Consider the following 14,717-nt stretch of genomic DNA (forward strand, 5'->3'; position numbering starts at 1 on the left):
GATACAGTATTAGGGGACCACTAAGGCCTATATAAAAGCATCCAAAGAGCACCATGTGATGGGACCTTTAATCAATTAGTCTATTAACAAAAAATTAATTGGCAACTATTTTGTTAATAGTTTTTATGTAAAAACATTTTATGGTTCCAGCTTCTTAAGATGAGGAAAGATTTGTTGCTTTTCCTTTTTAATTTTACTTTTAAGTACATTTTCCTGATAATACTTGGGCTATATTATATACTTTTACTTTAGCCAAAATAACATTTTCAACGCAGGACTTGCATCAAAGTATTTCCACAGTTTGATATTCGTACTCGTGAACACTTTCTCCACCACTGCTGTGATGGAAATAACATTCACTGAAGTACTTTGGTACAATTTTGAGTTTTGATACATGTTGTTTTACTTCAGTGTCTCCATTTAAATGCTCCTACTGCACGGCGCCTCAGAGAGAAATGAAGCATCGCGAGAGTTCGGCCGGAGAAGTAAATAAGCGTGTGTGGTATTTGCCTTTTATATATGTCAATGGTATTTGCCCATATGCTTTACAACCATTGGCTCATTCGAATGGGGGGGATGAATAGCAACGTCCAATCAAATTCAAGCAGGTGCACAGTTTGGGAATATAACCTGGCTCTAATCAATTAATCTGGTTTGATTCTACAGTTAGAGACGGTGCTTTTGCTACGGTCCGTGTTTACGTTGTTTTTGACGATAATATAAAGTATATACATACAGTGTTTACCTCAGAAAAGTTGTTTGGCCCGCCGGAAAGTGTCTTTTTGACCTGGGCCAGTCACAGACTGTATGAAATATGGCTACGTCTAGCTACGTTTCTAACCGAGCTGCCCCACTAACTGCTTAAAAATACTTTAATAATTCCCAGTGGCTTAGAACCGTTTGGCATCGCCAGGCTTGCATTACACTGGGGGAAACCCTGAAATAATAGGAATAAGAAATAACTTCTGCCCGAGGCCCAGTGGTTGCTGTCGGTTGTCGGCCAGTTTTCCTGTCGGACCGAGGAGCCCCGAGACGGACCGAGGAGGCCGGCGGCGGCGTCTAAAGGTTGGTTTTTTAGCAGGGGTGTAGTCTACGTGATACGCAGCTATAGGCCTACGCAGGTATACGGTATAGGCCTATACCTGCGTAGGCCTATAGCTGCGTATGTTGTTGCGTGTCATTGGGCATTTTAAAGTGGGTATACTGTATACCCACTTTAAAATGCCCAATGACACGCAACAACATACTTTCCATTATATGTTTGATATACTTTGAATTGTCATCTGTGTTCTTTTTCTTCGCATATAGGCTAAATAAAGGTATTTCCACCGTAAATTGGTGCATTAAAGCGTATCCAAATGCAACCAAAAATGAAGTTGCTGTGAAACTTCCCTGGGGGAGGACACTCAGACCCCCCCACTATGATATGCCTCCCCTTCCCCAAAGGCAGATTCTGGCCCATATATATAGACCAATATATATACTCAGGCGCGGATCCAGAGAAATATTTATGGGGTGGCGAGAGGGGGGCAGGAATTTTTGAGGGGTGGCAACATATGTCAGACGTATATATACTGAATTTAATAACAGTTATCACAGTTTGATGAGAAATAGTATGTACACACTACAAAAGGGCACAGGCTGCCATTTACAAACTTATACAGACAAACTTCATCTCATGCAATCAGTGTCCTGCATTTGATGTTTCATGTGAAACAGTTCATGTTAGGAATAAGTGACCATACAATGTGATCTCACTTAACAGGAGATAGAAGTAGGATAGAAGTAAGGGGCATTATCACAGGACAGGCATTAAAAGAAACAGGTGAGGAGTGGCAGATGTGTGAGAGGGGAAGCAAACAGTTGCAGTTGGACATTGGAGATTCAAGCTCGTAAAATGGTCAAATTGGCCGTAACTTTTAATTCATTGCTACCAACTGGGGTGGCAGCAGGGGTGGCAAGGCTTTCTTTTAGGGTGGCATTTGCCACCCTATGCCACCCCGGTAGACCCGCCCCTGCATATACTGTATATACAGTACAGTATACCCACTACAATACATTAGACTACACCACTGTATTTTAGTCGCTAGGCTACTGCTGTGTCTGCTTGTAATTTCATGTGTTGATTTGCTCGTTTCTGGCTCTGTGTTTGCTCTAATGTCAGTGAGGCTGAATCGTTGTTGGACATTTCTGTCCAGCTTTACTGCTTTTCAGATTGTGATGAACATGACTTCTAAAAAGAAAAGAAAAAGGTGTTTTTTGCAGGTGTTGTCGTGCTGCTTCCCGCTCAGATTATCAGTCATAAGGTTTAAACCATCCAAGGTAGACTGACCACGAGCTCCGAGTCGCTGAAACGACAGTTTCTGCTCCTGTAGAAGGCCACAAGTCGGTGTGAAAGCAACCTACTTCTAAGAAAAAAACACGTTTTATTCGCGCAATGTCATTGATAAGTACTACATTACCCACAATCAGGGTTCAAAATTAACTTTTTCGTCCACCAGCCAAATGACTAGTGAATGTTCAAATTTTACCAGCCACTCTATAGATTGCCATTGTATTTTTGGCTGGTGAGTGAAGCTAATCTACCAGCCACTTGCATATTTTACCAGCATTTGGCTAGTAGATGGTGCTAATTTTGAACCCTGCCCACAATCCTAAGCGTAACGGCGACTTCTCTGATTGGTGGACCTCGCTGTTACCATGGAAATGTTTTACAGAACCCGCGAAACTGCTAGCTAGCTAGCTAGCTGCCATTTATGCCATTTATAATGTCTCTGATCTTCTTCTTCTTCTTCTTTAGAGTTTAACGGCAGTTGGCATCCAAGTCGTTGCATTACTGCCTCCTATTGGTAATTACCCATTATCTATTTATTCATGCCAATACATTAAACTATAATTTCCTAAATAGTCCAGTGCTTTTCAAAAACGCGAATAAATATTGCCTTTCTATTAATGGCAACTCCACTTTCAAGGACATCTGTAATCCTGAGTTCAACTAGACCAATTTACGTAATCCAGCAAACATGACCCCTCTTTCTCGAATATATTTTTATGTCTCCGATAGTTTCTGAACACAGTCTTGTACCTGCCTCTTTTGCCGTTTTCACAAAGTTATTTTGAGGCATATCAAATGTTTTATGGTTTTTACGATTCACCTCGTAGCTTGGTTGGCTTGGTTCCAGGCTTAAAACTCATTCATATCAGCCTTTTATCAAACCATAGGCGTCGATTTCGGTAGGGACATGAGTCATTTTGTACCCACCACTTTTTTTTTTTTAAACCTCGAACTCAATTTAGTTAAAAAAATAAAGTTCATAACACATAGGCCTATAATTCGTGAGCAACAGATACCAACAAATCCACAAAAAGCTCTATCCCCCCCACAGGACAGGCACAGACAGCCGCTCTGCTGCGGACCTTATAGGACATATGAGAACCGTGGGGAGTCAACCCACAGCCGCTCTGCTGCGGACCTTATAGGACATATGAGAACCGTGGGGAGTCAACCCACAGCCGCTCTGCTGCGGACCTTATAGGACATATGAGAACCGTGGGGAGTCAACCCACAGCCGCTTCCGTCGGACCTTATAGGACATATGAGAACCGGTGGGGAGTCAACCCACAGCCGCTCTGCTGCGGACCTTATAGGACATATGAGAACCGTGGGGAGTCAACCCACAGCCGCTCTGCGCGACCTAATAGGACATATGAGAACCGTGGGGAAGTCAACCCACAGGCCGCTTGCTGCGGACCTTATAGGACATATGAGAACCGTGGGGAGTCAACCCACAGCGCTCTGCTGCGGACCTTATAGGACATATGAGAACCGGGGGGAGTCAACCCACAGCCGCTTGCTGCGGACCTTATAGGACATATGAGAACCGGTGGGGAGTCAACCCACAGCCGCTCTGCTGCGGACCTTATAGGACATATGAGAACCGGTGGGGAGTCAACCCACAGCCGCTCTGCTGCGGACCTTATAGGACATATGAGAACCGGTGGGGAGTCAACCCACAGCCGCTCTGCCGGGACCTTATAGGACATATGAGAACCGTGGGGGAGTCAACCCACAGCCGCTCTGCTGCGGACCTTATAGGACATATGAGAACCGCGGGGAGTCAACCCACAGCGGCTCTGCTGCGGACCTTATAGGACATATGAGAACCGTGGGGAGTCAACCCACAGCCGCTCTGTGCGGACCTTATAGGACATATGAGAACCGTGGGGAGTCAACCCACAGCCGCTCTGCTGCGGACCTTAATAGGACATATGAGAACCGTGGGGAGTCAACCCACAGCGCCGCTCTGCTGCGGACCTTATAGGACATATGAGAACCGTGGGGAGTCAACCCACAGCCGCTCTGCTGCGGACCTTATAGGACATGTGAGAACCGTGGGGAGTCAACCCACAGCCGCTCTGCTGCGGACCTTATAGGACATATGAGAACCGTGGGGAGTCAACCCACAGCCGCTTCTGCTGCGGACCTTATAGGACATATGAGAACCGTGGGGAGTCAACCCACGCGCCGCTCTGCGGACCTTATAGGACATATGAGAACCGAGTCAAAGCCAACCGTCCGCGCGGCGGACCTTATAGGACATATGAGAACCGTGGGGAGTCAACCCACAGCCGCGTTGGCGGACCTTATAGGACATATGAGAACCGTGGGGAGTCAACCCACAGCCGCTCTGCTGCGGACCTTATAGGACATATGAGAACCGGTGGGGAGTCAACCCACAGCCGCTCTGTGCGGACCTTATAGGACATATGAGAACCGTGGGGAGTCAACCCACAGCCGCTCTGCTGCGGACCTTATAGGACATATGAGAACCGTGGGGAGTCAACCCACAGCGCTCTGCCGCGGACCTTATAGGACATATGAGAACCGTGGGGAGTCAACCCACAGCCGCCTCTGCCCGGACCTTATAGGACATATGAGAACCGTGGGGAGTCAACCCACAGCCCCTCGCGCGCGGACCTTATAGGACATATGAGAACCGTGGGGAGTCAACCCACAGCCGCTCTGCTGCGGACCTTATAGGACATATGAGAACCGTGGGGAGTCAACCCACAGCCGCTCTGCTGCGGACCTTATAGGACATATGAGAACCGGTGGGGAGTCAACCCACAGCCGCTCTGCTGCGGACCTTATAGGACATATGAGAACCGTGGGGAGTCAACCCACAGCCGCTCTGCTGCGGACCTTATAGGACATATGAGAACCGTGGGGAGTCAACCCACAGCCGCTCTGCTGCGGACCTTATAGGACATATGAGAACCGTGGGGAGTCAACCCACAGCCGCTCTGCTGCGGACCTAATAGGACATATGAGAACCGTGGGGAGTCAACCCACAGCCGCTCTGCTGCGGACCTAATAGGACATATGAGAACCGTGGGGAGTCAACCCACAGCCGCTCTGCGCGGACCTAATAGGACATATGAGAACCGTGGGGAGTCAACCCCACAGCGCTCTGCTGCGGACCTAATAGGACATATGAGAACCGTGGGGAGTCAACCCGACGCTCTGCCGCGGACCTTATAGGACATATGAGAACGTCGGGAGTCAACCCACAGCCGCTCCGCCCGGACCTAATAGGACATATGAGAACCGTGGGGAGTCAACCCACAGCCGCTCTGCTGCGGACCTAATAGGACATATGAGAACCGCGGGGAGTCAACCCACAGACGCTCTGCTGCGGACCTTATAGGACACATGAGAACCGTGGGGAGTCAACCCACAGCCGCTCCGCTGCGGACCTTATAGGACACATGAGAACCGTGGGGAGTCAACCCACAGCCGCTCCGCTGCGGACCTAATAGGACATATGAGAACCGTGGGGAGTCAACCCACAGCCGCTCTGCTGCGGACCTTATAGGACATATGAGAACCGTGGGGAGTCAACCCACAGCCGCTCTGCTGCGGACCTTATAGGACATATGAGAACCGTGGGGAGTCAACCCACAGCCGCTCTGCTGCGGACCTTATAGGACATATGAGAACCGTGGGGAGTCAACCCACAGCCGCTCTGCTGCGGACCTTATAGGACATATGAGAACCGTGGGGAGTCAACCCACAGCCGCTCTGCTGCGGACCTTATAGGACATATGAGAACCGTGGGGAGTCAACCCACAGCCGCTCTGCTGCGGACCTAATAGGACATATGAGAACCGTGGGGAGTCAACCCACAGCCGCTCTGCTGCGGACCTTATAGGACATATGAGAACCGTGGGGAGTCAACCCACAGCCGCTCTGCTGCGGACCTTATAGGACATATGAGAACCGTGGGGAGTCAACCCACAGCCGCTCTGCTGCCCTGCTGGAAATGTGAAGCAGAAACGCTTAATGTCAGATAACATCCATAATAATAGGACTTTCGGTTAGATTTTTTGACAGTTTTCAGTGGTTATGATGAGCAATATGAGAGAGAAATGTGGTGATCATTGATTGTTGTTGAGGTAGTCCTGCTACATTCTACCACGTTAAGCTTTTTCCTTATATAGGCTCTAATGAAGCAGAAACGCTTATCAGATAACGTCCATAATAACAGGACTTTTCCAATTTAACGGAAGAGAGAGGAACAAGAGTGATTAGGAGCATCTTCAGCCAGAGAGGACATTATTTCTTCAGCTTCTTCTTGTGTTGTCACCCCGGTTGGAGGTGGGGCTTGCAGCAGGTGAATCGGTCATGCTATTAATGTCATCACTACACTATTTATTTCTTAGTAAAACCAAAATGAATTAAACTGCCTTGTTTTCTTTTTACCATGGCTATATGACGCTTACTGCAGAATGGATTTCAAGGACTTTGCGCGCCGATTAATGGCCTCCAATGTTTAGATTTTTTCTGCGAACCTTTAACATGTCCTAAACATGAGTTGAATTTGCACCTATTTGTCTAATGGTTTTTGAAAACTTAAGGCTTCTTCATAAAACGTGTCGGACGTCATCCCATTTTTGAATACATTTTTATTAATTTACAAGTTATCTGATACATTAGACAGCGTCTTTCAAAACATGACCTGCGCAAAAGACAAAAAAAATATGAATATTGTACCCAGCACTTCTGGAAATGCACTTCCAAATGCGTCTCTGTCCCCAGCACATTTCAAACCAAACTGACGCCCATGCATCAAACCTCAATAGAGAGCCGAAGTCACCCTCATGGGACCTTAACTCGTAAAAAATATGAATGTTAGTGAACGGGGAGAGGCAAATTATTGTTTGATCCCGTTTGAATTGAGCCACGGATTACAAATACAATGTTCGTCAATTTAAAAGATAATTTTTCAACCGAAGAAAGTCTCCAGTTAGCCGTAGGTTTGTCATATGACCACTTAGTTTAGTGTGAAACCGCTCAGTGGACTACATCTCCCAGTGGACTACATCTCCCGTCTCACACAATCTACCCCACCAAGCTGGATGCTTGGCTCGCTCGCTAGCTAGCTTAGCTCTGTTCCACAACACATGTAACGTTATCTCACCTGATGGGTTTTATCCAGTCAAGTGTTCTAGCAGAGAAGCAGAAGAACAAGCGAGATCCTCGGCTCATTAGAGTAACGTTACATCCCCGGTACGATACACAGAGACATCGTAGCTTCAGCCAGACGTCATCCATGAGACATTGAAGTTTGTAGTCTTTGTAATTACGTATTTTCACAGTCTTATACTTCAACAGTTTAACAACAAACTGAGACTTTCTTCGGTTGAAAAATAATGGTTTAAATTGACGAACATCATATTTCTAATCCACGGCTCAATTCAAACGGGATCAAACAATAATTATTATCTCTCCATTGACTCTAGTTCATACTTTTTCGAAAGATAAGGTCCCATTGGCCGGAAGTAGAAGGGCGGGACTTTGGCTCTTTATTTGGGAAATTGAATGGTGAAAATCCCTTCCGAACCAGAGCCATTATAAAAGTGGGCGGTTACCGTTGAACTTTATTTTGTTGTCGTTAATATGCTGCTGAATCTCTGTGTTTTTTGCATTGACAGGTATCGTTAAAAAAATTTAATTAATGCAGCAGTTGTTGAGCTATGTTTTGTGGTGTTATCTTGCAATTAGTGGCCCTAATCTAAAGGGAGTCAGCCCTATGTTCCCACATTTCGAAGAATTTATTTTTCACTGAAAATTAGGCCCTATGTTCCCGCATTTCTAAGACTTTTCTTAAAATTAGGCCCTATGTTCCCGCATTTCTAAGACTTTTCTTAAAATTAGGCCTTATGTTCCCACATTTCTAAGACTTTTCTTAAAATTAGGCCCTATGTTCCCGCATTTCTAAGACTTTTCTTAAAATTAGGCCCTATGTTCCCGCATTTCTAAGACTTTTCTTAAAATTAGGCCCTATGTTCCCACATTTCTAAGACTTTTCTTAAAATTAGGCCTTATGTTCCCACATTTCTAAGACTTTTCTTAAAATTAGGCCCTATGTTCCCACATTTCTAAGACTTTTCTTAAAATTAGGCCCTATGTTCCCACATTTCTAAGACTTTTCTTAAAATTAGGCCTTATGTTCCCACATTTCTATGACTTTTCTTAAAATTAGGCCTTATGTTCCCACATTTCTAAGACTTTTCTTAAAAATTAGGCCCTATGTCTCCACATTTCTAAGACTTTTCTTAAAATTAGGCCCTATGTTCCCACATTTCTAAGACTTTTCTTAAAATTAGGCCCTATGTTCCCACATTTCTAAGACTTTTCTTAAAATTAGGCCTTATGTTCCCACATTTCTAAGACTTTTCTTAAAATTAGGCCTTATGTTCCCACATTTCTAAGACTTTTCTTAAAATTAGGCCTTATGTTCCCACATTTCTAAGACTTTTCTTAAAATTAGGCCCTATGTTCCCACATTTCTAAGACTTTTCTTAAAATTAGGCCCTATGTTCCCACATTTCTAAGACTTTTCTTAAAATTAGGCCTTATGTTCCCACATTTCTAAGACTTTTCTTAAAATTAGGCCCTATGTTCCCACATTTCTATGACTTTTCTTAAAATTAGGCCCTATGTTCCCACATTTCTATGACTTTTCATAAAATTAGGCCCTATGTTCCCACATTTCTAAGACTTTTCTTAAAATTAGGCCCTATGTTCCCACATTTCTAAGACTTTTCTTAAAATTAGGCCCTATGTTCCCACATTTCTAAGACTTTTCTTAAAATTAGGCCCTATGTTCTCACAACCCTATCTTCCCACATTTCTAGGACCTTTTAAAAATTAGGTCTGACCAGAAGCTAGTTAATGCGAGGCCTCTGTGCTACTTCGTTTAAGTTTGTTTATTTAAAAGGACAGTGTGCACTTATATTTAAATGTTTGCAATAAACAAAGAGATGGGTGCACCAGATTTAGCTAAAAGCTACATTCCATCTGTAGTCCATTGCTACTGGATAATAGGTTGGGGGTAATTGGCTACCAAATTGGGAGAAAAGGGGATAAAATCTGATACAATGTGGGAACATAGGGGGTAAGCTTCGCTTCAGAACTCGAACCTCCTATGGCGCCATTTTGACGCTACAAAGCACAAAGTTAGCATCCCATTGACTCCCATTCATTTTGACGTCACTTTGACAGAGAATAACTTTACATCTGAAGCGTTTAAAGACTCTATTTGTCCGTTGTTTATTTCTAAAGAAACACGACAATGTATAAAAGGCTCCATTACCTTGTACCTCACGTTATGGCTCCGTAGCAGACGCTTTTATAACAATAGTCTAACGATTGGGTCATAACCACGAGACTTACTGTCACACAGTAGAGGAATTACCGTATAGTACAGGAGAAGCTCACAGGCAGTTTGGACTTCCATTAGCTGTTTATGTTTAATTACTAATGTTAACTAGCATGTTAGTAATCAGTAATTAGCCTGTGTCTATGTTATCTCCTTACATATACCTACGCTCTCCGTCTCTGTAAGATTGGGAATGATTGAGATTTCTCTCGGCACAGCTACCAGAAGACTTCACACTTTCAGACAGGTTGCTCACGTCACATCTACGTTGTCTCTCTCAGTTGGAGGCTGCTCAGTAACGCTCAGCCAGCACCGGGAAAGAGCTTCTGATATCCTTCACTGGTCTCGTACAGAGACACGGGGTCTGTTGGTCCAGTTTATATATGTCAATGGTGGGAACATAGGGCCTAATTTTGGAAAAAATATCTTAGAAATGTGGGAACATAGGCACGCTCCCACCTAAAGTGAAAGAAATTGACTATTCGGGATTGCTTGTGGGCATATCTTCCTACTGTAAGACTGTCCTAAGAGGAATTTGCATGTTTACAAAAACAAAGAGCTCTAATAGTTAGATGAGTTAGGAGTTTGTTGAGTAGTTTTTTTTTTTTTTTAGGATGTTGGCTTTGCTAGCATTCAAGGGGGAGTTGCTTGTTGTGGTGATTTAGGATGTAGGATCACAGTCTAATGCACTCTCCCTGCTAATTCATACTAAACAGGAAACAATCATTTAGTTTTGGGGGATTACATCTCCCAGCAGGGCTTTTCCCCGCCAAATATATCTGTCAGTAGTTGTTTTGGTCTTTAAAATGTCAGAAAATGGTGGAAAAAAAAGCCCCAAAAAGCCCAAGATGGCGGTCTCAAATGTCTTGTCTTTGTCCACAACTCAAAGATATTCAGTTTCCTGTCCCAGAGGAGAGAATAAGTCTCCCATCTCTCTCGTCTTGAGTCGGCTTTTTCTCTTCTAACATGAGAATATATATCCTGTATCTCAATGGGGGTACGTGTAGGGTGTACCCCACGGGGTACTTAGGGGTACTTTGGAGGACTGCAGGCCAGAGGGTACGTGTAGGGTGTACCCCACGGGGTACTTAGGGGTACTTTGGAGGACTGCAGGCCAGAGGGTACGTGTAGGGTGTACCCCAAGGGGTACTTAGGGGTACTTTGGAGGACTGCAGGCCAGAGGGTACGTGTAGGGTGTACCCCACGGGGTACTTAGGGGTACTCTGGAGGACTGCAGGCCAGAGGGTACGTGTAGGGTGTACCCCACGGGGTACTTAAGGGTACTTTGGAGGACTGCAGGCCAGAGGGTACGTGTAGGGTGTACCCCAAGGGGTACTTAGGGGTACTCTGGAGGACTGCAGGCCAGAGGGTACGTGTAGGGTGTACCCCACGGGGTACTTAGGGGTACTCTGGAGGACTGCAGGCCAGAGGGTGCGTGGTGGTGTACCCGAGGGTACTTAGGGGGTACTTTGGAGGACTGCAGGCCAGAGTGCGTGGTAGGGTGTACCCACCGGGGTACTTAGGGGTACTCTGGAGGACTGCAGGCCAGAGGGTACGTGTAGGGTGTACCCCACGGGGTACTTAAGGGTACTTTGGAGGACTGCAGGCCAGAGGGTACGTGTAGGGTGTACCCCACGGGGTACTTAGGGGTACTCTGGAGGACTGCAGGCCAGAGGGTACGTGTAGGGTGTACCCCACGGGGTACTTAGGGGTACTTTGGAGGACTGCAGAGGGTACGGGAGCGCTTTTGTCGCTGTTTTTGAAGTTTTTCATTTTTTGTTGCATTTTGTCACTATTTTTGACCTTCCTCCCTTCCTCCTTCCCTTCCTCCCTTCCTCCCTCCTTTCCTTCCTCCATCCCTTCCTTCCTTCCTCCCTCCCTTCCTCCCTCCTTTCCTTCCTCCATCCCTTCCTTCCTTCCTTCCTTCCTTCCTTCCTTCTTGTCTTCCTTCCTTCCTTCCTTCCTTCCTTCCTTCTTGTCTTCCTCCCTCCCTCCCCTCCTTCCTTCCTTCCTTCCTTCCTGCCTTCCTTCCTGCCTTACACCCTTCCTACCTCCCTTCCTTCCTGTCTTTCTCCCTCTTTTCCTCCCTCCCTCCCTTCCTTCCTGCCTTCCTGCCTTCCTCCCTCCCCTCCTTCGTGCCTTCCTTCCTTCCTTCCTTCCTTCCTTCCTTCCTCCCTTCCTTCCTTCCTTCCTTTTTCTACTGTCTTCTTTTTTTCCAAGTTTGTTGAAGTTTTTGTCGCTTTTTTTCAAAAAACAACCCCCTTTTTCAGGGGTTTTGTCACTTTTTTCAAAGTTTGTCTTCCTTCTTTCTACTGTGTTTTTTCACCAAGTCTGTCACTTTTTTACAAAGTTTTTGTCGCTGTTTTCTAAGTTTTTGATACTATTTTCCACCCATTCCTGCCTTCCTTCCAGCTCTTCTTGACAGAGCTGTGTAGATTGAATTATTACTTTATGTTATCACTATTATTATTACTTCAATTCAGTTTTTGTCGCCTTTTTCCATCAGCATTTAAATGTTTTTCAGTGACATGGCTGTTGTTTGGTAAATCTATCTCTGGTCAGGGGGTACTTGGCTTAAAAACACAATTCACATGGGCTACATTATTGGGAAAACATTTGAGAACCGCTGCTGTATCTCATAAGGGCTCTCTGAGTTTTACCTTGACTACGCTCTCACAAACAGAGAATAAAATCCTCCCGTCCACTCAGACGAGAGTTCACAGGAACAATGTTTTGGCTCCGACCGAACAGGCTGAGTCTGTCCTGCTGATAAACACCAAAACTGGTTTCAACTGGATGCCGAGAGGCCGGCACAGACAGCCGAGTGTGTCTGCACCGACAGGCACAGACAGATAGGCATCACACAAGACCGGCTCATGTTGCTGTGAAAGATAAAGCTGTGCTTTTTAACCCTTGTGTTGTCTGCTTGTCAAAACATACAACTTGTTATTCTCCTGGGAAAATGTACCCTTATTTAGACCCTTTTTAAAATGTATTTTTGAGTTTTTTTTTATGCTTTTTTTAATGCGTTTTTTTCCACTACCACCAGATATACTAACCTGACTCCACCAGATGGATCGCTTCGTATTTTGCTCGGCATATCCATCTGGGAACTTACCGTTGGAGAACTTTTGAGAAGGGGCGAAAATCCTGGTTAGCTGATTGGATAAAACATCTGTCCATCACCACATATTGTTGGTGATAGATGGGCCAAATCAACCAATCAGATCGACGAAGCGTATGAAAATACAACCACAAGCCTGGCTACCGCTGCTGCAGGCAAAGCATAGCTCGTTAGCTCAGCAAGCACGCAACATGTCGGTGAAGGATATTTGCCGTTTGTGTAATGTGAATTTAGGAATAAAAGGCCCCATTTCAGGTTCCTGGTCCATCTTCCAAAAGAAGGATCCAAGAGGAAAAAGCATTAGCGAGCAGCTAACAGAATTAGGGCTACTACTGTCTCGATTTTCTATTTCTTTATTTGAAAGGGGACAGTGAACATTAATCAACATTAAAACAATGTAAATGTGCCCGAGTTAGCTCAAAAGTGCTAATTTTCATCGGTAGTCCCCCCCCAGCCAGATGTAAAACAGGCAGCCTTTAAAAATAATGTCAGGTAATGTCAGGTAATGACAGGTTCGTCTGAAAATCCTGGTTAGCTGATTGGATAAACCATCTGTCTGTCACCACCTATGTTGGTGATAGACGCTTCTCGTTGCGTCACACCTAAACCCGCCTCAAAACCAACGCTGATTGGTCGGTCGTTTGGCGAACGGCTCCAAATTTTCTCTATGTCAAGATGCCAGACTGATCTGGGAGTAGAAAACTCACAGATCAGGACGGTCTCACGAGGCTACAGATATGCACCACTAACACGAACCTCCCTACCCCTAAACCTCTAGTTTTACACTTTTTTTTGGGGGGGGGGGGAATTCATGGTCATGGTACCTCCATTTTTATTGCTGAAATTATGAGTTATTTCAACAGATAGTTACGATTGGGAAAATCACAGATTGTCAAAGTTTAGTCAAGATACTGTTTTTAATTTTTTAATTTAAATTTTTTCAAATGCTATCAAATTTAATAAAACATCCAAAATTCAATGAAAGTAGTGATCTGATCCTTAATTTGACTTGTGAAGAGCGTGGTATGGAACCATTTATGTTATTTTTGGTCAATTTGCGTGAAGAAAACTGAGGAGGACTCACAGTTGGATGCTGTCCTCATCTCCTACTTCAATGCCTAACGAATCTCTCTCTCTCTCTCTCTCTCTCTCTCTCTCTCTCTCTCTCTCTCTCTCTCCCTCATCCTGTCTTTCACTGGTTGAAGCCTGAAAATATTGTAAATTAATTAATAACATAACTGATTCCACTGGTGGGACTGTTGAGCTCTGGTTCAGACCGATCCCTCCGGTTCAGGCTGGTCCTCATCCTCAACACGGGCCTTTTTCAGCCACGCAAAATAAGATCAGGACGATCTTATTGCAAAATGTTCTCAATAGAGGTCGACCGATAGTGGATTTTACCGATACCGATAGCTAGGTTGGGCCGTATTTGCCGATAACCGATTAATCGACCGATAGTATTTAGAATTCATACTGGATAAAAACAAACATGACCTCCAAGTAAAACAGTGCTGAACTTTATTATAAAAATAAAACAAAAACTGTATTGAACCATGAAAACATGCTAAATGAAATAAATATAAATATTGAAGTCAATAAAAGACTGAAACAAAAAGTAATAAATAACAAATAAAAACAGTTAAACTGTCGGTTTAGAGCGGTAACAGACGATCTCTGACCTGGAGGGATCTATCTTTCCCACTATATACTCTCTGTTCTCGCTTGGATGCCCAAATAAGGCATAATGTGTGACGCACCTGCCTTCCCCATTGGTTGAAAACATAAACAAAGGCATCATGGGAGATTCCCTTGTCGGTAGCACCTACTGTCTATGGGTAGCACGGAGTTAGCGGCAGAAATGACCGAAA

The 14,717-nt window shown here is 44.8% G+C and overlaps 1 long non-coding RNA gene across 1 annotated transcript in view; it reads left to right on the top strand.

Moving 5' to 3' along the window:
- The first annotated feature begins 634 nt into the window (after positions 1–634).
- The window catches only part of LOC120545160, a 31,306-nt gene continuing 17,223 nt past the window's right edge, over positions 635–14,717 (top strand). Inside the window, exon 1 of the long non-coding RNA XR_005636629.1 lies at positions 635–1,065. This is a non-coding gene — a long non-coding RNA (uncharacterized LOC120545160). The remainder of the gene's footprint in view (positions 1,066–14,717) is intronic.

The sequence above is a fragment of the Perca fluviatilis genome, chromosome 17 (assembly GCF_010015445.1).
Source record: "Perca fluviatilis chromosome 17, GENO_Pfluv_1.0, whole genome shotgun sequence".
Classification (NCBI taxonomy): Eukaryota; Metazoa; Chordata; class Actinopteri; order Perciformes; family Percidae; genus Perca; species Perca fluviatilis.